The sequence below is a fragment of the Myxocyprinus asiaticus genome, chromosome 3, assembly GCF_019703515.2.
Source record: "Myxocyprinus asiaticus isolate MX2 ecotype Aquarium Trade chromosome 3, UBuf_Myxa_2, whole genome shotgun sequence".
Taxonomy (NCBI): domain Eukaryota; kingdom Metazoa; phylum Chordata; class Actinopteri; order Cypriniformes; family Catostomidae; genus Myxocyprinus; species Myxocyprinus asiaticus.
In genome coordinates this window covers 52,816,995-52,830,015 of record NC_059346.1, presented here as the reverse complement: position 1 = coordinate 52,830,015, position 13,021 = coordinate 52,816,995, and the positions used below count along the sequence as shown (strand labels likewise).

The window sequence follows — 13,021 nt, the reverse complement described above, 5'->3', positions numbered from 1 at the left end:
CTCTTTAGTGGAGACTCCAAGACCTGAATTGGGTGTGTCAGAAAAGGGTGATATACAAAATCTAGTGTTTGGGGGGCTCCAGGAACAGAGCTGAGAACCACTGCCCTACACCCTCAAACTGCATATACTGTATATTTGTATATATTGTAATATTTTGCAGTAAACATAAAATAGAATGTTTCAACAACCTAAAATCAATAGTTTTCTATTTTTCCATAGTTTTTTATTTGATTACATCATTTGCATACATGGGATTGTAGTTCGTAGCCTCATAAAAAGAAGGTAAGTACACAGTCTTGTACTTTTTAGTCTAATTTTCATACTTCCGGTGGGTGGGCACTGTTGCGCTCTATTATGAGAAGCTGGATTTAAGACTAATGAAAGTTTACAGTGGGTGAAGCTACCTGGCACAACGCTGCAGAAATAGAACCAAGAGATCGCCAACTTTTATCGCTTGTTGCTTTATCGCTTCACATCTGTTTAGGACACGTTGTAAGATTATCATTAAACCTTTTTGTAAACATCTGAAAATACTCTGTTAATATTAAAAACCATCAGATAAGTGCATTAAAATATGGAATTGACTTAGGTCTTTCCTAAAATGAGAACATTCCTATTCTGGAGGCACCATATTATAACTGATACTGGGTTGGTATCTGTAACTGTTTGTTCAGTTCTCTCTGTGGCAGCAGAGCTCTTGCAGTGTTCAGGTTTACTGCCCAGCTGATGGCCGTACTCAAACCGGATCCACAGTTCTCCCACCTGTGAGTGTGGAAGGATGTCTGGGATCCATTCAATAACAAAGGGCACCGGCTCTGTCTGCTCTGCAGAACATGTCCCTGAGAGACAAGACTACAGTGTCTCAGTCATATAGTGTGATACACCCTGTGATATTAATAATGTCCCTGGTGGATCTGCCTGAGGTTAAATGGTACGCTCAAGGGCACAATAGTGATGATTCATGTCACATTCTTTGCCAAAAATGTCTGTTGGGTCATCCTGTTGTAGCTGATCACATTAATTTGCTCATAACTGAACAGCACGTCAATGCAAATCCTATAGTAAAATGTAACATGTACAGGATGATGCTCAAGCACTCACCCACTCTGAGAAAGGTGTGTAGCTCCAGTGCTCTGATGGACAGAGGCTTATTGGGGCATGAATGGTTACAGGCATCTGATCCAGGATCAGGAGGGTCCTCCCGACAGTGGTATGGTGAATAAGACTCTGAGTGAGTTCCAGAGGTAACTGTTCAAACAGAGCAACATCACTTAGAGACTACCAACAAATTAGTTTGAATAATAGGGTGAGGAGAGTAGAAAATGAGCACACACCTCCAGTGTATCAAAGATGCGTTTGACGTGTAACAAGTTGGTGATGTGCCAGATGTATTTGGAGAAGGAGCCCAGAGGCAAAGCATCACTACGCACAAATGCTAAAAATAACAAAAACCTCATTTGCAACCCAATTTATTTCTGTAATGTGATGTATTTCAGAGTGAAACACGTAAAAAATTGGCAAGACTTGATTTTATCCATCAGGAAATTATTCGAATGGGAAAAGTAGTCTCTATATGGCAGGTGGTTCATAGGGAGGAGTTGAAAAATAAGAGTGCTTGGTGACGTCATATGAAGAGGAAAGAGGCGTTCAGAGGCAGAGCAAGTTAATACATTTGGATGAAAGATTAAAAAACAAAACTTTTTTTTCTTTAGAATATCATGCAATGATTAATCTTTCACAATAAGAAGAAATTAAATCTGATTAATTTTGAAATAATGTTGACCAACAAAATATGGTAAAACAAGTTCTGACACTTTAATCAGGAGCATAAGACTGTTTTAATAAGTGAAGGGCATGGTACGTCAAAGGTACTTACTATCTCAAAAATAATTGAAAACAGACGAACACAGAAAATGAATGGAAATATCATGGTTAAAACAATGGTGGCTACGGATCTGATCTTTATGATAAAGAGTAGAATTTGATCGCTAGTATATGATCAACATAAAATGTGAGGCTGAAGGCACCTCATATGTTTAAATGAAGAACTGACTCACTGGTGGTGTAGTTGGGCAGTCTTCTCTTCTTTGAGCCCAATGACAAACGCTGCTGTAGGGCATTAAAGAAAGCCTGTGGGATGTGGAACACCAGTGGCTCCGGCTTCCCTGTTCATTTAATAATCTTCAATATCAGCATCAACTGAACATTCTAACTTGACAACATCTGAACCAAAGATTCAACTGAATTGAGGAATACTTAAATTAGTAGTTAACCAAAAAATTATATGACTCCATCATCATTTACTCACCCTCATGTCATACCAAACCCCTATTATTGCCTGTCTTTCGTGAAACACAACAGAATGTACAAGCTGCTCCTTTCCATACAATGAAAGTGAAGGTATACTGGGGCTGTTGAGCTTCAAAAATGAAAAAAAAATCATAAATTGCTACATACTGTAAGACTCATGCACTATAGCAGCAGTCTGCAAATTGGTGAGACATTTTGACAACGAGAGCCCCGAATATTATTTTTCTCTAGCACTGAACTCTTTTATTTCCTTTCCCATTCTTCGCATGACCATTGCATCCCTCCCTCTGCATTAATGTGCATAGAGTTTCCGCCACAGCAAAAATATATATCTTTTTTTTGGTTGGGGGGGATTTTTCCCCTTTTTCACCCAATTTGGAATGCCCAATTCCCAATGCGCTTTTAAGTCCTCGTGGTCGCGTAGTGATTCGCCTCAATCCGGGTGGCGGAGGACGAATCCCAGCTGCCTCCGCGTCTGAGACCATCAACCCGCGCATCTTATCACTGGCTTGTTGAGCGCGTTGCCACGGAGACATAGCGCATGTGGAGGCTTCACGCTATCCACCGTGGCATCCGCGCTCAACTCACCACGCGCCCCACCGAGAACAAACCACATTATAGCGACCACGAGGAGGTTACCCCATGTGAATCTACCCTCCCTAGCAACCGGGAGGAACATTTTTGGGGGAACATTTTTGGAATTCTGCTGAATGGATGGTGTTAAACTGAGCTGAGAAAAAATTGGTAGCCAAAAGAATAATTCTAATTAGCCAAAATATTAAATAAATAAACACAAAATGGGTAGAGGATGTTTAGAACTTTGTGAATGAGACACATTTCAGTTTTGTAGAAATTGTGGCCTAGGTTATTATTTCAATGCAACCCTTGACTTTTAAGTGTCTTGATAGATTAATGAGATCACTAATGCCCAAAATGCTTTGGAGCACTACTTCTGTGTCTTTACATGGCTAATTTATACCTCTGCTTGCAGACTGTCCAGTCTAGCAGAGCTTATGGATTTACTGAAACTCGTATCCTCCATTTCTTCCCTCAGAGCACGAAGTTCAGTGTGCAAAGTATGCTCTACAGAAACTGCCTGAAAGAGAAAAAGCGAGAGAGTGAGAAAAGGATTAGATATAATCAAACATCTTTTTTAGGACAGCTTGAAACACTACACCTACACCTGATCGTTTGCATTCCAGACACATATGCTAACTCAATCAGTCTTATTGCGTCACTAAACACATTACCTAATAAAGTCAGATACTGTAAATCAGACAATATTTACATAAATGTTTTGGGAATTCACAAAGGCTTCTGATTGGTCACCTCTGCCAGCTGTTCCACAAGTTTCTGGTTGTGATTGGACAGCTGAACGAGTTGTTCGTTCTCCTCACGACGCCGGTCTCGACTCTGAACGTGCTTCTGTTCCAGCTGCTCACGCAACACTGTAATGTCAGCCTGTAATTCTGCTTCCTGCTGACTGGCCTCGAGGTCCCGCACCTCCAGACGTCTCTGCAACATGTGCTTCTCCTGCTGCGCAGCCTGTTATACAAACACACACACTTTGTATATTGCTAAATAACAGCTGCGAGTCAGATTCATGATCTCCCCGTCCCCGTGTTTTTCTGAAGATGCGTTTTTTTTTTCTTTTCTCCCCAATTTGGAACGCCCAATTCCCAATACGCTCTAAGTCCTCGTGGTGGTGTAGTGACTCACCTCAATCTGGGTGGTGGAGGACGAATCTCAGTTGCCTCCGCGTCTGTGACCGTCAATCCGCGCATCTTATCACGTGGCTTGTTGTGCATGTTACCATGGTGACGTAGTGCGTGTGGAGGATTCACGCTATTCCCCGCGGCATCCACGCACAACTCACCACGCGCCCCACAGAGAGCGAGAACCATATTATAGCGACCACAAGGAGGTTACCCCATGTGACTCTACCCTCCCTAGCAACCGGGCCAATTTGGTTGCTTAGGAGACCTGTCTGGAGTCACTCAGCATGCCCTGGGATTCGAACTAGCGAACTCCAGGGGTCACCCACAGCTATTTTAACGACAGGAGACTGTTGCAGATACACACAGCCAGTGGCAATATAGATGGGTACCGGCATCTTTCTCTAAAAACGAGAATGAAGGAAAAGTGAAACTATCTGACGGTTCAGCTAAGCTGAACAAACTAGGTTTGTGATATGACATGGCACCAAGTTAACATGGTGCCAAAACGCCTTTAGTCTAATATACAGTTGCCTAATCAGTGTAAGACAACCTAAAGACATCCCATTTATAGACATCTATTTATATTTTTTAAGCTCAATTATTGTGATGTAAAATGTGGTTTGTTTGTTGTTAGTAGATCCTCATATTAAGGAAATGGTCCATTCAGAATGTTTTCTCACCCCCAGGGTGCGGATTACTGGGGGGTTTTCGGGGGGTCTGACCCCTCTAATTAAGGCTTGATCTCCCCTGAAGCTCAAAGTTTACTTTGGTCTGCGTACAGGACGCATGACGTAAATTTCATCATCAGCAGAGCGCTCGAGCACTGAACGCACACAGCCTGATTTTTCTAACCGTACATCTTTGAACCCGCACAACGTGCATGCACCTGAAATTATTTGCACTAGTTAGTGGGTCCACAGGGTGCAAAACTCACATTTGAGCTGTTGCTGACACAAAGAAGAGCTAGATTTAGATGTGAGATACCTGAATTTGTATAACTCAAGTCTGAAGGAATATAAAGGCATATATGTGTCTAAACTCCTGAAGAAAAACAGTCCAGTATCTCATATCAGTCGTAGCAATGATGCGCCAACCACCTGTGTCACCAAGGTCAAAAGTATACTTTGAAAGGCTCGCAAGTGTGAATCAGAAAAGAAAAAAAATACAGGTTTAGAATGAAATGGTGAGTGCATAATGACAGAATTTTCTTTTTTGGGTGAACTATGCCTTAAATATTCTTTCACCATCAAACTGGAAGTGCATCGTCTGATGGATCCTCTCGGTGACAGTTGCCAACCACTGCTGGAAGTCCAATGACACATGTGTCTCATCCATTGGCTGGCTGCTTCCTGTTTATTGGCCCAATCACATAAAAGGAATATTCCAGGTTCAATACAAGTTAAGCTCAATTGACAGCATTTGTGGCATAATGTTGATTATCAAAAAAATAAATAAAAAATGGCTCGTCCCTCCTTTTTTTATATATATATAAGCAAAAAAATTAAGGTTACAGTGTGGCACTTACAATGGAAATGAACGGGGGACGTTTTTTTTTTTTTGTTTGTTTGTTTGTTTTTTGGATTGTTTAAAAAGGCAGAAATGTGAAGCTTAAAATTTTATTAAAGCACTTACATTAATTCTTCTGTTACAACTTGTGTATTATTTGAGCTGTTTAAACAAAATTGTTTAAATTGTCTTTTTTTTACAGTAGTTTTAGGGTTTGGGGCGTTGAATCGTCATGGCGATCGTGAATTGTTAGTAAAATTGGATATAACTTTACACAGAAAAGTTTGGCAATCATCCATTGTAAGTGCCTTGCTGTAACCTCGATTTTTGAATTTTGAATTTTTGTGGAAATCAACAAATGCTGTTGATTAAGCTTAACTTGTACTCACCATCATCAAACTATTATGCGGTATTGCAAACCATGTGTACATCATCTATTATATTTCCAAACTGAAAGATTTTAAATCTCTCAAAATTAAAGGAATACTCTAGGTTCAATGCAAATTAAACTCAATCGACAGTATTTGTGGCATAATGTTATCACAAATGTTGTTTTTTTTTTTTTTAAATCAACTTGTCCCTTATTTAAAAAAAAAAAAAAGCTGTCATTTTTATTTGTATAGTGCTTTTCACAACACACATCGTTTCAAAGCAGCTTTACAGAAATTGTGCGGTTTGATAAAAATGTGATTGTAAATTGTGCCCAAAAAAAAATTATTAAAAAAAATTTAAAATTTTTTATTTAGACCCCCAGTGAGCAAGCTAAAGTGGCAAATAACACAAAAATCCATAAGATGTTGGTTAATGGAGAAAAATAACCTTTGGGGAAACCAGGCTCACTGCTGGGGCCAGCTCCCCTCTGGCTTAACAGTATGAATACAATGCTATCACACTAAAATCATATTAACATGTACTGTACAATGTTTTTGTCTTGTGTCTATACTTTTGAAAGTATGTATTTTAATGTTTATGGACTGGCCCCATTCACTCCATTTTAAGTGCCTCACTGCACTTTTTTTTTTCTTTTTTTTTGTTGCTGTAAAAAACATTATTTTCTGTTGTAATCAACAGTATGCCACAAATGCTGTCAATTAAGCCAACTTGTATTGAAACCGGAAAATTCCTTTAATCATCAACAAACATCTGTTTAAGGCATACAAGAACAGTGAAAAAGAACAACGAGAGAATAAAAGAACATGAGTGAGGGACAAAAGCAATCAGAAAAAGATATAAAATCAAAAGAAGACAATGGAAAGATTGTAAGGAAGATGAAGTATCTGGCAGCACCTGAGTTCTTAAGCCCAGTGGAACTGGATTGTTTTCTGTGAGTGGGCTTGCACTGGCTAAGGGTGGGAGCCAAAGTGTCTTTGACAGCCAGAAGAAATGGAGAGGACACACAGGGAGCTGTGTGAAATGGTGATAAGTCCAGAAAGACAAAGAATTAAAGAGGAAAACAGATTACAGAGGAGGTGGTTAACAACTTCAGAACATTTCAGCAGCAGCTAAACGTCAATAGATTTTAGTGGGTAGAAAACAGGGAAAAGACTCCATTGCACCAGGATGCATTTCGAGCCCCATGAGCAGCAGGCCCGAGTTGAATCTGCGCCCACACTACTCATCAGATTTTCGAAGAATCTGAAAGTTTGTCATTTACAAACTTCTGCACATTTCCCACCCAAACTTCATGTTTGTTTATTAAATATTTCGGCTATCAATAGGAGTGTAGTTTTGCGGGCACAGATTCTGTGTAGACTTGCCATGAGCTTAGGGTTACCAGTAGAGGACTCCACGAGTATGAGTCTCTTGGAACGATGGAAGATGTTGGGATCAATGTGCTGCTGAGATTCGGATATAATGAGTGCAGTATCATCTACCCTCTCCTGCAATCCTGAACACACACACAAATAATGCTGGCATCTCTGATGCACACAAAAACATAAAGTGGGGGATTAACTAAAAAATGTTGCGCCGTGTAAAAACATGTTTTAACACCCAATTCACTAAAGGAATTATGCAGATCATGAAACAGCACAAACACGCCCACAAAATCTATGCTGAATGCAATTTGCAAGGTGCACATTCGATCTTGTGGGTCAGATCTGAGCGCTATATAGCTGGGGATGCAGCAGACAACGGTGATCTGAAACACTCTGACGGGACTGTACAGCATCACTCCACTACTGAGATGAATCATCTCTTTAACATACTGAAAGTGCGCTTCATTGCACCGCACGTCTGGATATATTACCTCTGTTCTGACTTAAGGGGTTTACTGTTATGTTTAGTATGTTGCATGGTATCCTCATGTCTACTGTTTCAAATGTAACTTTAGTTTTCTCTGCAAATTGTGTTTTAAATATACTGTGTATACTGTTTGTTTAGTAGTATGTCATCCTTATGTCCATTGTACTGTACTGTACTGTACTGTACTGTTTTTTGTTTTGTTTCTTTTTTTTAAATGCACCCGTATAACTGTACCCGGGTGCATTTTTTTTTTTTTTTTTGCACTAGGTGCAAATTTTTTTTCTGAAATAGTTTTGCGTGTTCTCGCAATAGTTTGCATGCCCTCGCAATAAGTTTGCTTTCCCTCGCAATAGTTTTGCGTTCTCTCGCAATAGTTTGCGTGCCCTCGCCATAAGTTTTGCGTTCTCTCGCAATAGTTTGCGTTTCCTCGCAATAGTTTGCGTGCCCTCGCCATAAGTTTTGCGTTCTCTCACAAAAGTTTGCGTGCCCTCGCCATAAGTTTTGCGTTCTCTCACAATAGTTTGCGTGCCCTCGCAATAAGTTTTCGTTTCCTCGCGATAGTTTGTGTTCCCTTGCAATAAGTTTTGCGTGCCTTCGCAATAAGTTTGCTTTCCCTCGCAATAAGTTTTGCGTTCTCTCGCAATAAGTTATGCGTGCCCTCGCAATAGTTTGCATTCCCTCGCAATAAGTTATGCGTGCCCTCGCAATAAGTTTGCGTTTCCACGCAATAAGTTTTGCGCTCTCTCACAATAAGTTATGCATGCCATCACAATAGTTTGCGTTCCCTCGCAATAAGTTTGCGTTCCCTCCCAATAGTTTGCGTGCCCTCGCAATAGTTTACGTTTCCTTTCAATAAGTTATGCGTGCCCTCGCAATAAGTTTTGCATTCTCTCGCAATAAGTTATGCGTTCTCTCGCAATAAGTTATGCGTGCCCTCGCAATAAGTTTGCGTTCCCTCGCAATAAGTTTCTTTTCCTTCGCAATAGTTTACATTTCCTCGCAATAAGTTTGCGTTCCCTCGCAATAAGTTTCTTTTCCTTCGCAATAGTTTACATTTCCTCGCAATAAGTTTGCGTTCCCTCGCAATAAGTTTGCTTTCCCTCGCAATAAGTTTTGCGTTCTCTCGCAATAAGTTTCTTTTCCTTCGCAATAGTTTACGTTTCCTCGCAATAAGTTATGCATGCCCTCGCAATAGTTTGCGTTCCCTCGCAATAAGTTTTGCGTTCACTCTCAATAGTTTGCGTTTCCTCGCAATACGTTTTGCTTTCCCTCGCAATAGTTTGCGTGCCCTCACAATGAGTTTTGTGTGCCCTCACAATGAGTTTTGTGTGCCCTCGCAATAAGTTTGCTTTCCCTCGAAACAGTTTGTGATTCCTTGTAAAAAGATTTGGGTTCCCTCGCAATAGTTTGCATTCCCTCGCAATAGTTTTACCATGGTTTTGCTACAGTAACCATACTTTAACCATGATATTTGTAGTAAAACTATAGTGATAATCCAGGAAAACAAAAACTATGGTAATAAAAATCATTATTTTGTGGTTTTTAATGGTTACCAAGTTTGTTTGTTTTTGGCGGAAACCATGGTTTTACAATAGTAATATTGTAGTAACTATGAAAAGTTAGTTGAGTATCAGAGTATTCTTGTGCCTTTAGAAACAAAGTTTATGTGCAAGTGCAGACACATCTCAACGGTGGTCTTACCATTCAAGCTGTAGTTCAGAAAAGCTGAAAACTCGGCGGCCAGCTTTTCATCACTTGTGACGGCACAAATGCAGGCATAGAAGTGCAGGCAATGTTCAGGTGAACTGTGCTGATTGGGATTTTCTTCTTCTGTGATGTTATGCTGGCCCAAACTCCTCGTCCATATTGCCCCCTTGGCAGTGGGATCGTGACAAGCACATTGAAAGGGACCCGAACCCTCACTTTTCACTTTAGCTCCAGACAAGCCCACCTTCAGATGCAGAAGTCCCAGGGGGTGGGCGTCACCTGGCTGGCACTTCACTATCAGGGTCCCTTTGGAGACCCGCTGCACTAGGGGCCCAGGTGTCTCTGTTGCCAGCCTCCACAACTCCTCCTTGGCTTGGGAAGTGGCCACCAGGGCTTCCAGCATGGAGCTCTTGAGTGGCAGCACTGTTGCTTGGGTCTGACACTCCATGGCTTGCTTCACATGGGTGCAGAGACTCTTTGATGATTGCGACACTCGCTGATGGCCCCCTTCAACTATCGACCTGCTTTCGTTTTGCTGGCATGAGGGCATGTAACAGCGACCGAGATTGACCTGGGTTAGTAGGGTTCCGTCTGCAGTAGTAATGGCTGTATCCGTGAGGACCAACTCAACAAAGCCTCGCTGTTCAGAGCCACGACCCCATTGACGCACCGAGAACACCTGGGGCCCCCCAGACCTGCTGCCTCCGCTGTCCGTCACAACTCGTACCACTTCAGATGAACACTTCTTTAAATGCCCCATCACATGGACTCCATCCCTGAGGATGGTTCCACAGGCTTTGTTTTTGCAGCTGAGGCCACGGGTGCCATTGTAAACGCCACACTGAGGGCACTTACGGTTGCCTCTTAAGGTAGCTTTGCCCAAGTTAGACAGGAACGCAGGAGTCTTCCATTTGTCCTGAGTTTTAACGGGCAAGTGACTGGAGGTTTGAGTGACAGAAGAAACCACGGTCTGTGTTGCCAGACGTATTCCGGAGTTCACCAGAAGGCCATCCATTCTGGTATCACATGTACACTAAGACCGAAAGTGATTAAGGACAATTTTAGTATTTAGCAACTAAGGAAAGCACTAAGCAAATTTTTTATGCCGTTTACCCTCACAAAAAAGCATCATAGCTGGTACCACGGTAGAGTGATGGCATCAGATGGTAATACCATGACACTGAATGTATTTTTCCTGCCGAAAAGAAACAACGTTGACAAGCCTAAACTGGTATGCTGGTATTAGATGTCCGCCAAGATAGTTAATAGTTTAGAGGAGTTTTGGGCACTTTTCAGAAACCAGTTTAAACCAGATGATATAGTGACCAGACAAAACCTTCCCTAAATGCTGTTTTATTTATTTATTTATTTAAATTTTTTTTTTTTTTTGTCTCACAGTATTTGGTTAAACAAGGTATTTAAAAAAAATAAATAAATACCATTGTACTACCATGTTCAAGTGCAAATAAACATAGTAGAACTATGCTACTTTATGTTAGTGTAATTTTTTATTTGTGACGCTTAGCCAATGATCGAGAATAAAAACTTAAATAAAAGAAATTTTATTATCAGGCTAAATAATTCATCATTCAACACGCTCATCAGGAAGTAGAATAAATAAGGAAATAGTTTTAGTTCATACTTCAAAATAAATAAAGATGTTGTTGCCGTTGTACAGTAGTATATTAATACATCACGAACATGACATCGATGCATATCGACTGATTTGGGTTATACATTCACCGTGTGAAAATGAATGATTGGAGTGAAGTGGATGATGATAAGAAATACTCAGTGGTCATGTTCCGAACAGGATTTCACTTCAAATCTTCAGCAGCCGTCGCCTCTTTATATACAGACACTCTACTGCGTCTGTAACGAGCCTCCGGATTGGTCAGACAGCGACCAATCAGATGCATCCTGGGAACTGAAGTCAGTAGCGTCTCTGATGTTATTTACCAGCTTATTAATATTTTGGTGGATTAATTATTTCCCTTAATTTCGTTGCCTAGTTGTTTATTTTCTTTTTACACTTTGAGATTTTTTTATAATCACACAAAAATTATTTTATATAATAATAATCAAGCAGTAACGGTTATTTTATATAATTATATAATATAAGGTGAATATATAACCAGAGACTATTTAAAAAGACTTTGATATAATAACACAATGTGGGGTTAGCTGTCACACGGGGCAGTTGTCACAAGGGTAACCTCAGTAACTACAAGGTTTATGTTGGTATCAAACACTTACTAGCTCAAACCACTCTTACATTTTTACATTTTTTTAATTTTATCCACCAAAATAACAGCTGAAGTCAGAAGTTTACATACACCTTAGCCAAATACATTTAAACTCAGTTTTTCACAATTCCTGACATTTAATCGTAGGAAACTTTCCCTGTTTTAGGTCAGTTATGATTACTACTTTATTTTAAGAAAGTGAAATGTCAGAATAATAGTAGAGAGAATGATTTATTTCAGCTTTTATTTCTTTCATCACATTCCCAGTGGGGCAGAAGTTTACATACACTTTGTTAGTATTTAGTAGCATTGCCTTTGAAGTGTTTAACTTGGGTCAAACATTTTGGGTATCCTTCCACTAGCTTCTCACAATAAGTTGCTGGAATTTTGGTCCATTCCTCCAGACAGAACTGGTGTAACTGAGTCAGTTTGTAAAAGCCCACAAATTTTCTATCGGATTGAGGTCAGGGCTTTGTCATGGCCACTCCAATACCTTGACTTTGTTGTCCTTAAGCCATTTTACCACAAATTTGGAGGTATGCCTGGGGTCATTGTCCATTTGGAAGACCCATTTGCGACCGAGCTTTAACTTCTTGGCTGATGTCTTACGATGTTGCTTCAATATATCCACATACTTTTCCTTCCTCATGATGCCATCTATTTTGTGATGTGCAGCAGTCCCTCCTGCAGCAAAGCACCCCCACAACATGATGCTGCCACCCCCATGCTTCACGGTTGGGATGGTGATCTTCGGCATGCAAGCCTCACCCTTTTTCCTCCAAACATAACAATGGTCATTATGGCCAAACAGTTAAATTTTTGTTTCATCAGACCAGAGGACATTCCTCTAAAAAGTAAGATCTTTGTTCCCATGTACACTTGCAAACTGTATTCTGGCTTTTTTATGGCAGTTTTGTAGCAGTGGCTTCTTCCTTGCTGAGCAGCCTTTCAGGTTATGTCAATATAGGACTCGTTTTACTGTGGATATAGATACTTGTCTACCTGTTTCCTCCAGCATCTTCACAATGTCCTTTGCTGTTGTTCTGGGATTGATTTGCACTTTTCGCACCAAACTACGTTCATCTCTAGGAGACAGAATGTGTCTCCTTCCTGAGCAGTATGATGGCTGTGTGGTCCCATTGTGTTTATACTTGCGTACTATTGTGTGTACAGATGAACGTAGTACCTTCAGGCGTTTGGAAATTGCTCCCATGGATTTGTGGAGGTCTACAATTTTATTTCTGAGGTCTTGGCTGATTTCTTTTGATTTTCCCATGATGTCAAGCAAAG

The 13,021-nt window shown here is 40.5% G+C and overlaps 1 pseudogene; it reads right to left on the bottom strand.

Annotated features, from left to right (window-relative positions):
• Positions 1-585: 585 nt before the first annotated feature.
• On the bottom strand, positions 586-10,500 carry LOC127420777 (uncharacterized protein C2orf42 homolog; annotated as a pseudogene).
• Positions 10,501-13,021: the final 2,521 nt, after the last annotated feature.